General features: G+C 38.1%; 1 long non-coding RNA gene across 1 annotated transcript; it reads left to right on the top strand.

Moving 5' to 3' along the window:
* The first annotated feature begins 26 nt into the window (after window positions 1-26).
* LOC138929168 (uncharacterized) lies at window positions 27-922 on the top strand. The gene is made up of 3 exons (XR_011445614.1): window positions 27-355; window positions 407-562; window positions 619-922. It is a non-coding gene; the product is annotated as an uncharacterized lncRNA (long non-coding RNA).
* Window positions 923-14,781: the final 13,859 nt, after the last annotated feature.

Here is a 14,781-nt window from a genome sequence, read left to right as displayed (position 1 = left end):
AATCTCATAGGGATATACTTCAGAATTAAGATATACCTTTGCATTTCTCAAATTGTTTGTAATTAGTTCTCCATTCAATGTAAATGCAATAACAGCAAAACGTGGACGTTCTCTGTTTGCAGACATCTTGACATTCCATATATGATGTGTTCCCTGAACCAATGTCGGATTTATATAACAATCCCAACTCCGGAATGCGAGTGGGAGGCTAGCTCCACTCTTTACTACATTAAACATTTTAATTTTAGCACTGTCACTTGGAACGATGTGGGGGATCTTCCAACTTATACTATTTATAGCAATATTATGGATTTTTCCATCAACATTTTTCACAAACATATCATCAGGGTTTTTCGTAAGTAACAGAACGAGCTCATGTTTACAGTTTAAAACGACTTTCTTATAGTCTTCAGCGAACCCCATCAACATTTTTAAAGGTACAGAAAAACTGAAATGTCCTCCAGAAGGGATATTGTCCCCGCCACTCCACCCCGCATTGCGATAAGCCGCTCCTTCCTGTTGGCCGACTGAGAGAAAGTTCTTAATAGTCGTTGTTATTCCAGTAAAACGCGTCCTATCCAATTCACAGCCATTCAACTCATATCTTATTTCATCCAGAAAATAGGCCATGCAATTATTTTTGAGCAAACCGCTAACGCCATTTGTACTAGTCTTTCCTGTATTTGAGTCAATAATTTTGCTAAGCGTTCCTTCAAAATGGAGAAAACTTTCACATGGAAGGACATACAAATCTTGGTTTTGCAAACTGATCCGTACTTCATCATTTGCTTTGAAGTTCTGCTGATATGGATAATATGAATGAAACTCTTTTTTAATAATAGATTCATCGTTAGCAGGCTTTTCCTGGACATAAAAGATCTCATTCATTTGAATATTAGTTGATAAACTTTATTTAATATTAAATCCCAACGATTTCAATATCAATTTATTTTTTAATGTGAGGGCCGGGCGTTGATGTGAAGATGATGGTGCTTTCACTTCAGCTTTAGATTTGATAATGTTATCAAAGGATCGATGAGTACCCCTTTTATTGTAAATAATCATTCTGTCGGTCGTAAGTGGAGACGGATTGATACAGTTTCTCCACGCAAATTAACTAAATCTCCGTCCTGATCAGTTATCCGTATTTCTAGTGTGCTTATTTCTCTGGTGTTCACAGGCAAATAAATCAAATTTCGTGGTGTTATGTTCATTTTATATCCAGGGGGGACATTGATTCCAAATTCATGAAGCACATGATTTGGTTTATTCCCTACATATGACCCGCTTATAATGTTGCATTCCAATCTAACAGAATTTATTTTTAAAATATTGACCGGATTATCCGAGATGTAAACTTCTTTCTCATGTGGTCTTAATTTTCGTTTATTAAATCCGAATAAACGACCAATTGATCGTTCATGATTAAAATATACGGTCTCATTTTTAGTAATAACTTGAACTTGTAAAGTGTTGATATTACACTCTATTTTTATACTGTCTTGAAGCTCATACTCCTTGAGCTTATTAATAATATATTTTGAAATATCATCAAACTCATATGAGCCAATTGGTATTTCAATGACTTTGTTCCCAATATGAAATAAGTTGTTCCCCTTATCAACATTCGGTATAGAATTGAATGTATAAAAATCAATTAGAGCACATTCATAATTACGTTTTAGCTCAATTTGTGGGAAAAAATTCTCGCTAAGTACAGATGTATTCCCATTTAGAGCTATTGTCAATGATGTAGTCATTATGATGCTTGAGTCTGAACTGACTTTATTCACAATAATATTATTATATTTATATTATCATTATTATTTATTCAAGTATAATAAATTGATCGAATCCTTTTCTATATCGTCCAGCTTTCATATCATCGTCTTTAGAGATTACAAGAAATCCAAATTTATCGACCCAACACTTTCGTGAAATTTCCATGAATGTTTCAAAATTCATATCAGAATGAACATGATCTCGATATATGTGACGAAGGTTCATATCGTCCTGCTTAAACATTATAATAAAATTTGCATTATCTCGTATTAAATGTTTTGGAATATGTGTATACGTTTGACATAAATAGAATGAATCAATATTTCTATGTCGCCCCATACAAAAATAATTGCGAATAGCAGTTTGCTTTTCACACGCTACGTCATCAAACACCATGATGGAATTGTTTTTAGCTTCCTCTGGTGACAAAACACTGTCATTCGCTGAAAATGTATAATATCCCATTCCTCGTATTGGTTTTACAAGTTTTTCCAAATACTCATATTTCGGTTGATATAAACTCTTTGAATACACGTATATATTTTCGAATTTCAGGCCGTTTGGGTCCTCGATTAAGGCAATCATCACATTAGTTTTTCCGCAATTGGAGGGACCTACCACCAAAGCTCTGATCGTGTTTGGGAGCAGTGAACTGTGACGCCGATGTTTACTCTCCCCATCACCACCACTTTCAATGTTTTTTACTATGATTTTTTTATTTTGTCTTAATAAACGCATGTTTTAGAGATATGTACTTCATTCAAAGACAACCAGTCGTTAATTGAGGTTGATATAAAATGGGTAAACATTTTTATAATATTACCAGTCATAAATCAAATGTCAAACAGGGTACAGGTCTCATAAATAATTTAATAAACACTCTTCCCTTTGAGGCTCATATACCTGGGTATAATTACTGTGGACCTGGTACGAAGCTAGAGAAACGATTAGCTCGCGGTGATCGGGGGATCAACGGCTTAGACGAAGCTTGTAGGGAACACGATATAGCATATTCAAATACAAAGGATTTGGGGGAACGTCATAAAGCAGACTCGATTTTAATTGATAGGGCTTGGGATCGAGTAAAAGCAGCGGATAGCAGCATTAGTGAGAGGGCTGCATCATATTTTGTTACAAACATGATGAAGCTAAAAAAGAAATTTGGTATGGGAGCAAAGCAACAGAAAAAGAAAGTGGTGAAAAAATCTCTTGCATCAATCATCAAAAAGGCAACCACCGAATTGCGAAAGCATAAGCCACTTGACATATTGAATGCTGTTAAAGTGGCACGCAGTGCAGTATCGAAATCAATGGGATGTAAGAAAAATGTTGTAATTCCACGGGTAATAGCAGTTCCAAAAGTTGGTGGTTTTTTACCATTGGTACCTATTTTAACAGCCCTTAGCGCTGTGGGTAGTTTAGCGTCAGGTAGCGCTGCAATTGTAAAATCAATTAACAATGCAAAGATGGCAAAGGCACAACTTGAGGAAAACCAGAGACATAACAGAAAAATGGAATCTGTATCGTTGGGTAAAGGCTTGTACCTGCAACCATACAAGAAAGGCTATGGCATATCATTTTCAAAAAATAATAATAAACAAAAAAACTATTAAATGAGCTACCCAAGAGAGCACTTTCCAATTTTGATATATTGAAGTTTGCCTTTAAAAATATTCCACATTTTCGGGGGGTTTATATGAGAGATGAGATACCCAAAGTACCACATTATTCCGAGTGTGGAATAATAAATTTAGCAGACTCATCATCAGAAGGAACGCATTGGGTGGCGTATTATAAGAAAGGATCAGACTCGTACTACTTTGACAGTTTTGGTAACTTGCAGCCGCCTTTAGAAATAATTAGATATTTAGGGGAAAAAATAAGATATAATTATCAGCGTTTCCAAAAATTTGGTACTTTTAACTGTGGGCATTTATGCCTTAAATTTTTGCTAGACTGTAATTCTTCCCATACCCTTCGTAACCACTTCACATGAAGTGGACACTTTGACCTTTTACAAAGCTAGACGTTCTATCCCTTGAGACCGAATACCATAGTACAAGTGGATAGCAGTGGGAGGAGAAATATGCTCCTTGGCGGGTATAAATTCAGGGACCTCGTCTAGGAAAAATATCATTCAGCCACCAGCATCAGCAGCAAAAACAGTAGCAGCAACAGCAGCATCATGAACCAGTTCACCACCACCACCACCAGCTCTACCAGCTCCACCAGCTCTACCAGCTCCACCAGCTCTACCAGCTCCGCCAGCTCCACCGACTCTAACAACGCATCCAGCTCCACCAGCTCTACCAGCTCCACCAGCTCCAACTCAACCGCCTCCAACCTCCCCACTGGGGTCACGCAGGAGGACATCGATGCCCTTTTGAGGGATATTGAGGAAGACCCTCAGATGCAGGCCTTCAACGCCTGCAGAGTGAAAAGGAAGTTTACCTTTCACAAGCTGCCGATGAATATACCGTTTCATATTTATTCGGCCAGGCGGGTGACGGGAAGGTACGGCACCAATATTATGGTGGAACTGGATACAAGGAATGTATTCCTCCCGGAGAGGTTCTCGCGCCTTAGTGATGAGGTAATCCAAAACATTTCTTCAGGGTCGTATTCTCTCCAAAAGCTGAAGGATGGGAACGTTAAAATAGATTTAAGTACAAATTTCAATAAATAATAAAAAAAATTAAAATTAAAAAAAAATTACAAATTTTTTATTGGGAAAAGGGACTTGGGAAAATTCTTTTTCAGCCTTTATATTTCAATAAATAATAAAAAAAAATTAAAATTAAAAAAAAAATTACAAATTTTTTATTGGGAAAAGGGACTTGGGAAAATTCTTTTTCAGCCTTTATATTTCAGTTAAAAAATGAAAACAAAAATAAATTAAAAAAAAATTTTTTTATATATATAAAAAATATTACAAATTTTTATTTGGGAAAGGGGACTTGGGAAATTTATTTTTCAGCCTTTATATTTCAGTTAAAAAATGAAAACAGACCTCAGACCTGGTAAACAGATCAGGTCTGATTATCAGGTCGGTTTATCAGACCTGATACGGCTTATCAGACCTGGTAAACAGATCAGGTCTGATTATCAGGTCGGTTTATCAGACCTGATACGGTTTATCAGACCTGGTAAACAGATCAGGTCTGACTATCAGGTCGGTTTATCAGACCTGATACGGTTTATCAGACCTGGTAAACAGATCAGGTCTGATTATCAGGTCGGTTTATCAGACCTGATACGGTTTATCAGACCTGGTAAACTGATCAGGTCTGATTATCAGGTCGGTTTATCAGACCTGATACGGTTTATCAGACCTGGTAAACAGATCAGGTCTGATTATCAGGTCGGTTTATCAGACCTGATACGGTTTATCAGACCTGGTAAACAGTCTGATTATCAGGTCGGTTTATCAGACCTGATACGGTTTATCAGACCTGATAAACAGATCAGGTCTGATTATCAGGTCGGTTTATCAGATTAGGTATATATGATCATGATTTATTATTTATTTCTCAGTGCATACCGGACTCCGAGAAAGATATAACCAGTATTGTTCTTTCGATTGAAACATTCTAAAATTTCATCACAATGAACCAAAATATTTTATCACAATTGAATAAAACTCGAAATGCTTTAAAAAAAAAATTTTTAGAGCTAAAACAATTTAAAAGTCAGAATACTATGGGTTTAGAAGAAACATTTAAGCCGATAACTGAACCGCTAAATGAACTTGTCAATCATACCAAAAAAATTGAGTACAATAAACACAAAGAGAACCAATATGATAAAACTAAGATGGAGATTGAAAATAAAACTCCGCATATGAAAAAGAGGAAACTTACATTTTATACTGCGCCTAACAAAAATTCAAATGCTGAAGAAGATGAATACAATCTATCGGATTGGAGGTTGAAAAGTGCTGAAGAAGATGATTATGAGAATACTCGCAATGATAATAGAGATGATGATGATGATGATGATCAATTTTACTCCCAACCCGCTATAGACGATGATTTTTCATTCTCACCACCCGATCACCACTTAAATAAATCACCTGCAATATCAAGTCAAACGTCTCTCCACGCAGCAAGTGTATTATCAAGGCAATCCTCCCCCAATTCATCTCCATTGATAGCAACTCAACCTCTGTTTGAAGAGAGCCCGAAAAATTTTAATGTTAGTGAACTGGCACGAGAACGAATTTTGGATAAGACATATGGACCATACAAAAATGAAGCTGGGCAATTAATGTTGGGAAATAACAAAATAAATGTAACCAACAATATAATTGAATTTGATGATGGTCAAAACTGGCGACTCACAAGCGGATTATATTCTCTAATATGTCACCACCTCCCAAATAATTATAGTGCAGATGACCTGGAAATATATCGAGAAATATTAATAAAAACAAATGTGTATCGAAGAAATTTTCAACCAAATGGACAAGTGAAAGGAACGAGAGCATTGAAATATTCGAAAATTATTAAACCACTTTTAGCTAAGGTACCCGTCGCCGAATCTACACCCAAAGGGAAAAAAGAAATAATAAGTGGGTCTGGTTTCATGACACTTGAGATGAATAAGCCTAAGTTCATATACTGGGACGACCCAAACGAATTAGTGGAACGACTTCAGCTCTTAATAGCATCGGAATCAGCAGGCAATCAAAACCACAATAATGAGATTACATCGATAATTGAGGAACTAAGAGAGGCTAAAATTATATTCTAATTAAGTATATAATTATGAAACATTTACAAATAAGATTATAATCATAATGTCCGTTGACAAGTTTGGACGTTTTTTACATGACAAGCAGAACACTAATTTAAAACGATATGAAAAAACTGGGACAGGACTCTTCATAGATACGGATGGAAACTTTAATATTCAGCGAAGGCGCTTAAAAAATGGAGACTTTCCAAAAGAGAATTCGGACTTAGTCATTAAAGAATATGTTGACAAGGCTATACTCGATATAAGAGCATCGCTAATGTCACATCAAGAGGAGTTAATTATTAGTATTCCTGATGTGAGGGCCACCGATATTGAGGATCGTTTAGACAGACTTGAGGTTATTATTTCAAGTATTATTGAAAAAAAAGGATATTCTAAGTAACTTGTGTGAAAATGAGTAGACGGGGTATTATTAATGAATTACATGCTCCTGCACGAAAACATTTTCTACGTCGGAGAGTTATTACAAAGGGAATAAATTGGTTATGGCAGGCTGACTTGGTGGATATGCAAAAGTACTCTCCCACGAATAAGGGATATCGCTACCTTCTTACAGTTATTGACACCTTCTCAAAGTTCGCCTTTGGCGAAGCACTTAAGTCTAAGACTGCTTCACATGTTTCTGAAGCAATGGAAAAAATTTTCAACTCTGGGTATGGAGTACCTAAGCATCTACAAACAGATGACGGGAAAGAGTTTTTTAACATACAATTTAAGTCGTTGATGAATCGTTATGAAATAAATCATTATTCGACATTTAGTACTCTAAAGGCTTCCATTGTGGAACGATTCAACAGGACATTAAAAGAACTAATGTGGAAGGAGTTTTCTTACAATGGGACCTATAAATGGATCGATATGTATCAAGCCTTAATTAACTTTTACAACAATAAAGTACACAGGACTATAAAAATGGCTCCCGTAGAAGTAAACGCCGAGAATGAGAGGCATATCTTGCAAACGGTGTACAATAATATCAAAATGTTTGCAGGTAGCAAACTGAAAATTGGTGACAATGTTCGAATTTCAAAATATAAGGGAGTTTTTGAAAAAGGATTTACTCCGAATTGGAATGTTGAAATTTTTACAATATACAAAATTCAAAACACTTATCCGGTAACATACCTATTAAAGGACTTGAATGGAAATCCCGTAAAAGGCGGATTCTATAAGGAAGAGCTGAAAAAAACCCGATTTCCCAACACATATCTAGTTGAAAAGGTACTTAAAAGACAAGGCAAAAGAGCACTCGTACGTTGGTTGGGCTTCCCGAAAAGTGACGACAGCTGGATAAATACATCTGAAATTTTGTAATGAAATAAACATACACATACAACACATTTTATTTTTATTTTTTTATTTTTTTAATTTTTATTTATTTTTAATTTTAACTTTACATTATACATTATATTTTAATCTTAGATCTAAACATTTTGAATAAATTATTTTAGTTTAAAACTTAAATACAATGTTTTATTTACAAATTTGAATTTATATTTTATATCACAAATTCTGGATTTTCTAGTTTAGCTATTTTAATATAATGCCAAATTAAATCTCGTTCATATTCGTCGAGCGCACTGTTTGTTTCCTCCAACTTTCTTTTTAAGTCTTCTCTCTTTCTTTCACTCATTATCACAAGAGTTTCATTATTTAACCCCCGTGCTCTGTCTGCTAGAGATGAGATACACCCCATAAGTTCCCCTTCTCTTGTCGAATAGTGTCCTATCGCTTTTGTGGCAATTCCGTCTTCACATATTAACCTCTTGTCATCCTTATTATCTAATGTAATTTTTGTAATTTTGTATGTATTAATTTCATGCCCCCTAGACCGAAACAAATACATGCTATCACTTTCTTGTTGTCCTGTGAACAAACAATTTTTATATTTCTCGAATGTAATTTTCTCCAAGGCACTTCGCTTCACGCCCTTATTTTTTTTGACACATTTTTCGGGCTCGCTACCTGCACTTGACGCTGTATAGGCGTACATCTTAGACCTTAGACCCACAAACTCTGTCATTGGCCTGCCATGCAGCTCATCCTTAAAGTACCCTAAGCGCTTCTTGTTACACTGCGGAAAACCATATTGCCTAGCCAATTCATCAGGGTATTCAGATGTATCAAATTTTAATTGAATATCATCTCGAATGTCCTTATATAAATCCTCTGTCTTTATGGAATAGATAAATGAATCTGTATCCATATAGTTTAATTTCAGTGCATCTTGAAATTTTGGTTTCATATAAGAGTAGTGAAAATCGTACATTTTCCATTTGGATAACTCCAACACTACAAAACCTAGATATGTTGGCTTATCACAAACGTTACGCAACCTATTCATTTGAATTGCGTACATGTTTTCACTAAACTTAGTTGCACTGTGAAAATTTGATTTAGCTATTAGGTCCCTAGCACATAATCTCGGACGCCCACCTTTTGGACCCACAGGTGGAGCTTCCCATTCTGTCACTATCCGAATATCTTTGCGCTTTAAGCTGTTTTCCATTGTTTTACCATAGACGCTGTTGTTTAAAAGCTTATACAAGTCTTTTTCGAAGTTACTTTTAGCCCTAGTCCTGTGTGCAGTGTTAATGTCAATATATTCTTTAAGCCAGGGTTTTTGCTTGAATCGAAGGATATTGTGAATCTTTTCAAGTTTCAATCCATTAAGTAAGCATTGCTGCAAAGTTCTGTAGTGCATAATGTATTTATTTTTATCGCAAAGATCCGCTATTAACTTTGCAGTCTTGGATTTTTTTGAAGGACGTCTATTTGCGGGACAGAAAGGCAGGTCATTGTGTTGGTCGTGAAGTGCATATGGGTACTTCAAGTCGACCTCTAGAATGTATCCATACTCACTACTTTCAGAAATAGAATTAATATTAAATGATTCTATTTCTGAAGGTTCCATCCATTTAAAATCGCCATAGGGGAGTGGTTCAGACATTGCCCATCCAAATAAATTGTTCGCGTCCACATACATCAAATATTCCGATTCCTTAGTTGGATCGAAATCTTTGAGGTATTTGTGGTTCGCTTTTGTATATCGATGACTACTTTGAACTAAACCCCCCCGAATTCCACTTTGAATAAATGAAATCATGTCTATATCCGATATTAACTCGAGGGATATTTTGGTAGTCTTCAACATCGCATCCCATGAGAAGCCCGGAGTTGTATAATAATGGGCAGGATCGAGATCGTAGATACCTTTACAGATAGCCCTAAAATTCTGAAAGACATCTGTCAGCAACAAAACGTCTGTCTTCAAATATAGCTCTAAATAATCTCTAAGTGTTTTACACTTGAAGTGGGACCAAACCTGAACTGCATGGAGATAATCAGCTTCACAACATTCTGAGTCTGTTAATTTGCTGAAAAATGCACTCCTTGGTGGGAGACAAGTTTCCATCAGCTTGCGCTCAGAATCTAAATATTCATAGGGAAATACACCTTTCCTACGAAGCAAACTAAAATCAGTACTATTTGGAAATTGATTTCGAAGAACTTTGAAATCCCCTTCATTTAAAGTTCCTGCAAGGTTGTCTAGGCTAGAGGGCATGAAACGAATAGTATCTAAAAATCTAATTTCTAATTTATTTTTTCCTATAGGAATATATTTTGAAATTGAAATATATACCTCCTCACCCTCAATCTCCCCGAGTTCTTTCACAAATAAATGAGCATCGTATTTAGACATATTGTGAAAGAAAACAGGTATGAAATCTCCTGTCTTATACTTAAGGTTACACTCGCTATGTGCAGCCCCTCGAAATTGACCTGTAAAATGACAGTGATCTCTCACTCTATCATTTCCTAAAACTCCCTTACATATGTGGCAGTTAAGGGCCTCATCAAAATCATAAGCATCCTGTGCACTCATTTGAAGGGGGACTATATAATTCATGTACTTCTCGTAAATAGCAGACAAATCAGACGTTAAACTATCTACAAAAGTGCGCCCGACATTTGAACCTGTCTTTGAAACATATTTGTCTAAGGCAGGGTCAAATGAACACTTAATATAATACCCGAAGGCAATCGGAATATGCTTATTTACTATTTGCGTCTTCTCACTTACATCTATCGTTGTGGGCTCGAGTATACACTCGAAGTCGGCATACACAGCAAAGGGTACCTCCAGCTGGCGGTTAATATGGTCGAATTTGATGACATCTCCTTCCTTGGGTGCTTCGCTCACAATGTTGGTGCATCTTTCTGCATGGCGTTGAGCTCTGGCCTCATTTGTTGAGTATGAGAGGCACTTGTTGCAGAACCAACGCTTATCACCGCTTTTTCCCAATTGTGATGATAGAAGTCTGTAAAACAAAAATGTATTTATATGTATAAGTGGATTGACATAAAAATATAATTATTTCATATATATTTTTTTTTTTGATATATTTATGTTTTTTCTTACCCGGACATATTTTTAATCCACATGTAATGGCCATAATTATCGGGGGTTGGTCCATCGAGGAAAAGCATATTTACGTGGTTCTCCTTCTCCTTTCCATTCGAATATAGTGGGCCGTATACGGTGTCCTTCTCCTCATCATACCCAAACACATTTACACTTATGTGAGGGTTTTGAAGCACGAAATTGTCAATGCTCTTTATTTTCATCGGGAACGTCAACCCAGTAAAATCGATTTTTATATTATTGGTGTGGATAATTGGTGATTTAATATCCACACCATAGGCATTGCACCTTTCTCCTTTCTCTTTTAAGGGGTTAAGTGCTGAGACTATTGCCCACTTGAAGCAGAAAACATCCCTATTCTGCACATTGATGCATGCTCTGCGTTTTTTAAGAGAGGGAGGGAGATCGAAATACTCAGATCCCTTGAGAGGAACACATTGCATCATGTTCAACTCGACCCTAACTATGCGTGTTAGGGTCCATCCACTGTCCTTCTCTTGGAACTCACCCATTTTCGTAATAATGGCTTCAGTGTGGGAATTATATAAATCGGATAAATTTGAGCCAATCGTAAGCAGAGTCATCTTACTCTGAAACGATTTCATTTCCACTTGTGTTTCATGTTCTTTAATTAACATGTATTCTGCAAACAGTTCAAAATTTATTTTTGAAGCTGTGTGGAACGATAGCACTCTTTCGATATGAGGGAGCAGCGCTTGGCCCGCTTCATTTAGGAATTCAACAGGAATCCTAAGAGCTGCTCCCTCATTTATGAACATATACTGAAGGATGCGTCCCTTGTATCCATCGACGATTTGCTTTACACTCCCATCCAGGGGTCGGGTAGCAAAATATTTGTGCTGCTCCGTCCGCACATGGCTGTGCCATTGAGTGGATAGGGGTAGGTACCGCTGGCAGGAGTTGCAATAAATTGCATTCATGTTGTTGTTGATGATGTTGTTGTTGTTGTTGGCGTACATTTTTGTATTTGTTTGTTTTTAAAAACTTTTGGTTTTTTGTTATTATTTTTTTAAGATTTTTGGTTTTGTTCGTTTTTGATTGTTTTAAAAAACTTTTGTTTTTTTGATATTAATTTTTTTTAAGGTTTTTGGTTTTGTTTGTTTTTGATTGTTTTTAAAAACTTTTGGTTTTTTGTTATTAATTTTTTTAAGGTTTTTTTCGATTTTGTGTATTTTGTAAATTATATTTTACAAACTTTTTTACACTTTGCACTTGATTTTTATTTCACTTTGAAATTTTCGGTTGCGGTTGCGGCGGCGGTTGATGGTGACGGTTGAGACACAAACTAGAAGTGATTCTTAAGTCACAACTAGTCTTTTCGTAGACCCACAAAAAGATCAACAAACAAATACGAAAAATGTGTGACAAACACTTGATGTCCATTCCCAACCTTTCCATCCTTTTTTGATGTGTGATCCAACTTCGTTGAGAAACCGTTACAAGTGCATCCTTCACCATCCCTACTTTGGTGAGCTAATTGAGCAGGTTGTTGCACGCACTTGATCTAGTGTAGGTGGGTTGAGGGTGGGAAAATTTGACTGCTCTGATCCTCTTTCCAGCGGCCTTCAGTGGGAAAACAAGTGACCTTTATCAAGTGAGGTATCTCACAGGGAAAATCACAGTCCTGAGTCGTGGGTGGGAACATGTTTCGACTCTGGCGCCCTTGTTCACTTACACCCCGTCCCTTTTTCAAGCGATGGATGTTGCCTGAACGTTCACGTCTGGCGCCCTTCTTCACTTACACCCTGTCCCTTTTTCAAACGAGGATCGTGGGTGAACGTACACGGGATGCTCAGGATCACTCCGGGCGGAGCAGGACCGCCGCCGTGCGCCCTTTTTCAATTGCCTTATCCGGGCGGAGCAGGACCGCCGCCGTGCAACGTGGGTGAACGTACACGTGTGGGTCAGGATCACTCCTGTCGGTGCAGGATCTCCCCGGTGCGCCCTTTTTCAATTGCCTCACCCTCTAAGTGAGGGGTCGTCGGTGCACGTGCATCGATCCGGGGTCGCTACCGGGATCGCTCCGTTGCATTCGCACTCGTATCCATATCCCTGTGGGAACCCCTTGAACACTTGATCTCAAGTGTCCTTTTACATGCATTGACCCTAATTTATTCCATCTTTATTACCCCCTCTTATGACAGGTTCATATCTCCCCCTAACTAAGTGCATTTTTATTATCTAAACCACTCTAATTTTGACAGCTAATCCATTAATGGCATTTTTATTACCCTTTTTACCGACATCAAAGGTCCCGAAACCCGGGTTATTCAACTACTCACAAAACACAAGATATACATGAAACACGACAGACCACTGAAGCAAAGGTACTATCCGAAAAACCCGGCAATGCAGAAGATAATTCACGACCTAGTGGAGGAACTCCTACAACAAGACCTGATCGAACCCTCACACTCAGCCTATAGCTCACCGGTAGTGCTCGTTAAAAAAAAGAACAACCAGTGGAGGCTATGTATTGACTACCGGCAGTTGAACACGCACTCGGAACGAGACGCATACCCAGTACCACGGATGGACCACATCCTTAACCAACTGAGAGAGGCAAAGTATATCAGCACACTGGACCTAAAGAACGGCTACTGGCAAATACCCATGGAAGAAAACAGTAAACAGTACACGGCATTTACAGTACCGGGACGAGGATTATTCCAATGGAAGGTCATGCCATTCGGTCTGCACACCGCACCAGCAACGTTCCAAAGGGCACTGGATTCAGTGATAGGCCCGGAGATGGAACCATTCGCGTTCGCCTACCTCGACGACATTGTAGTGATCGGTAGAACAAAGAGAGAACACCTGGAAAAGCTCCATGAGGTACTGGCAAGGCTACGGAAAGCGAACTTACGAATCAACCCGGAAAAGTGCCATTTCTTCCAGGACAAGTTGAAGTACCTAGGCCACGTAGTAAGCGAGAGGGGGATACACACAGACCCCGACAAAATAGCCGCAATCAAGGACCTGCCCGAGCCGACAACGACAAAACAAGTTCACAGCTTCCTGGGAGTCGCCTCATGGTACAGAAGGTTCGTACCCAGATTCACCGAAATCGCGAAGCCGTTGTTTGAGTTGATAAAGAAGAACGCGAAGTTCGAGTGTACAGAAGAACACGGAAGAGCAACAGAAGAACTAAAAAAGGCACTGACAGAAGCACCAGTACTCGCATGCCCAGATTTCACAAAGACATTCATATTGCAAACAGATGCAAGCAACTGCGGCTTAGGGGCAGTACTCACGCAAGAAGACGACGACGGAGAACACTTCATCTCATATGCGAGCCGCAAACTAAGGAAGGAGGAAATGAACTACTCAGCAACAGAAAAAGAATGCCTCGCGATACACTGGGGTATACACAAGATGAGGATGTACCTGGAAGGATACCACTTCGTGGTAATAACGGATCACCTGGCGTTAAAGTGGCTGAACTCCATAGAGAGTCCGTCAGGACGGGTGGCGAGATGGGCACTAGCACTACAACCATACTCATTCGAGGTACGATATCGGAAGGGTAAACTCAATGTAGTAGCCGATACACTGTCAAGACAACCTACCGAAGAGGCCCAAAGTGCCGAGATAGCGGAAGACAAATGGATTAGAGAAAAACTAATAGACATTGAGAAGAATCCGAGTCGGTGGCCAGACTACTGTGTCGAAAACAACAAATTATATAGACACCTACCGTCATGGGCAGCAGACGAAGACATACAACCCTGGAAACTCTGCGTAGGCAAACACCAACCAAAGAAAACCACAAAACAGCAACGGCAGGACACCTG

This window comes from Drosophila kikkawai, chromosome X, assembly GCF_030179895.1.
Source record: "Drosophila kikkawai strain 14028-0561.14 chromosome X, DkikHiC1v2, whole genome shotgun sequence".
In the NCBI taxonomy this organism is placed as follows: domain Eukaryota; kingdom Metazoa; phylum Arthropoda; class Insecta; order Diptera; family Drosophilidae; genus Drosophila; species Drosophila kikkawai.
Note: the sequence above shows the minus strand (reverse complement) of the source record. Positions and strands in the feature narration are given on the sequence as shown.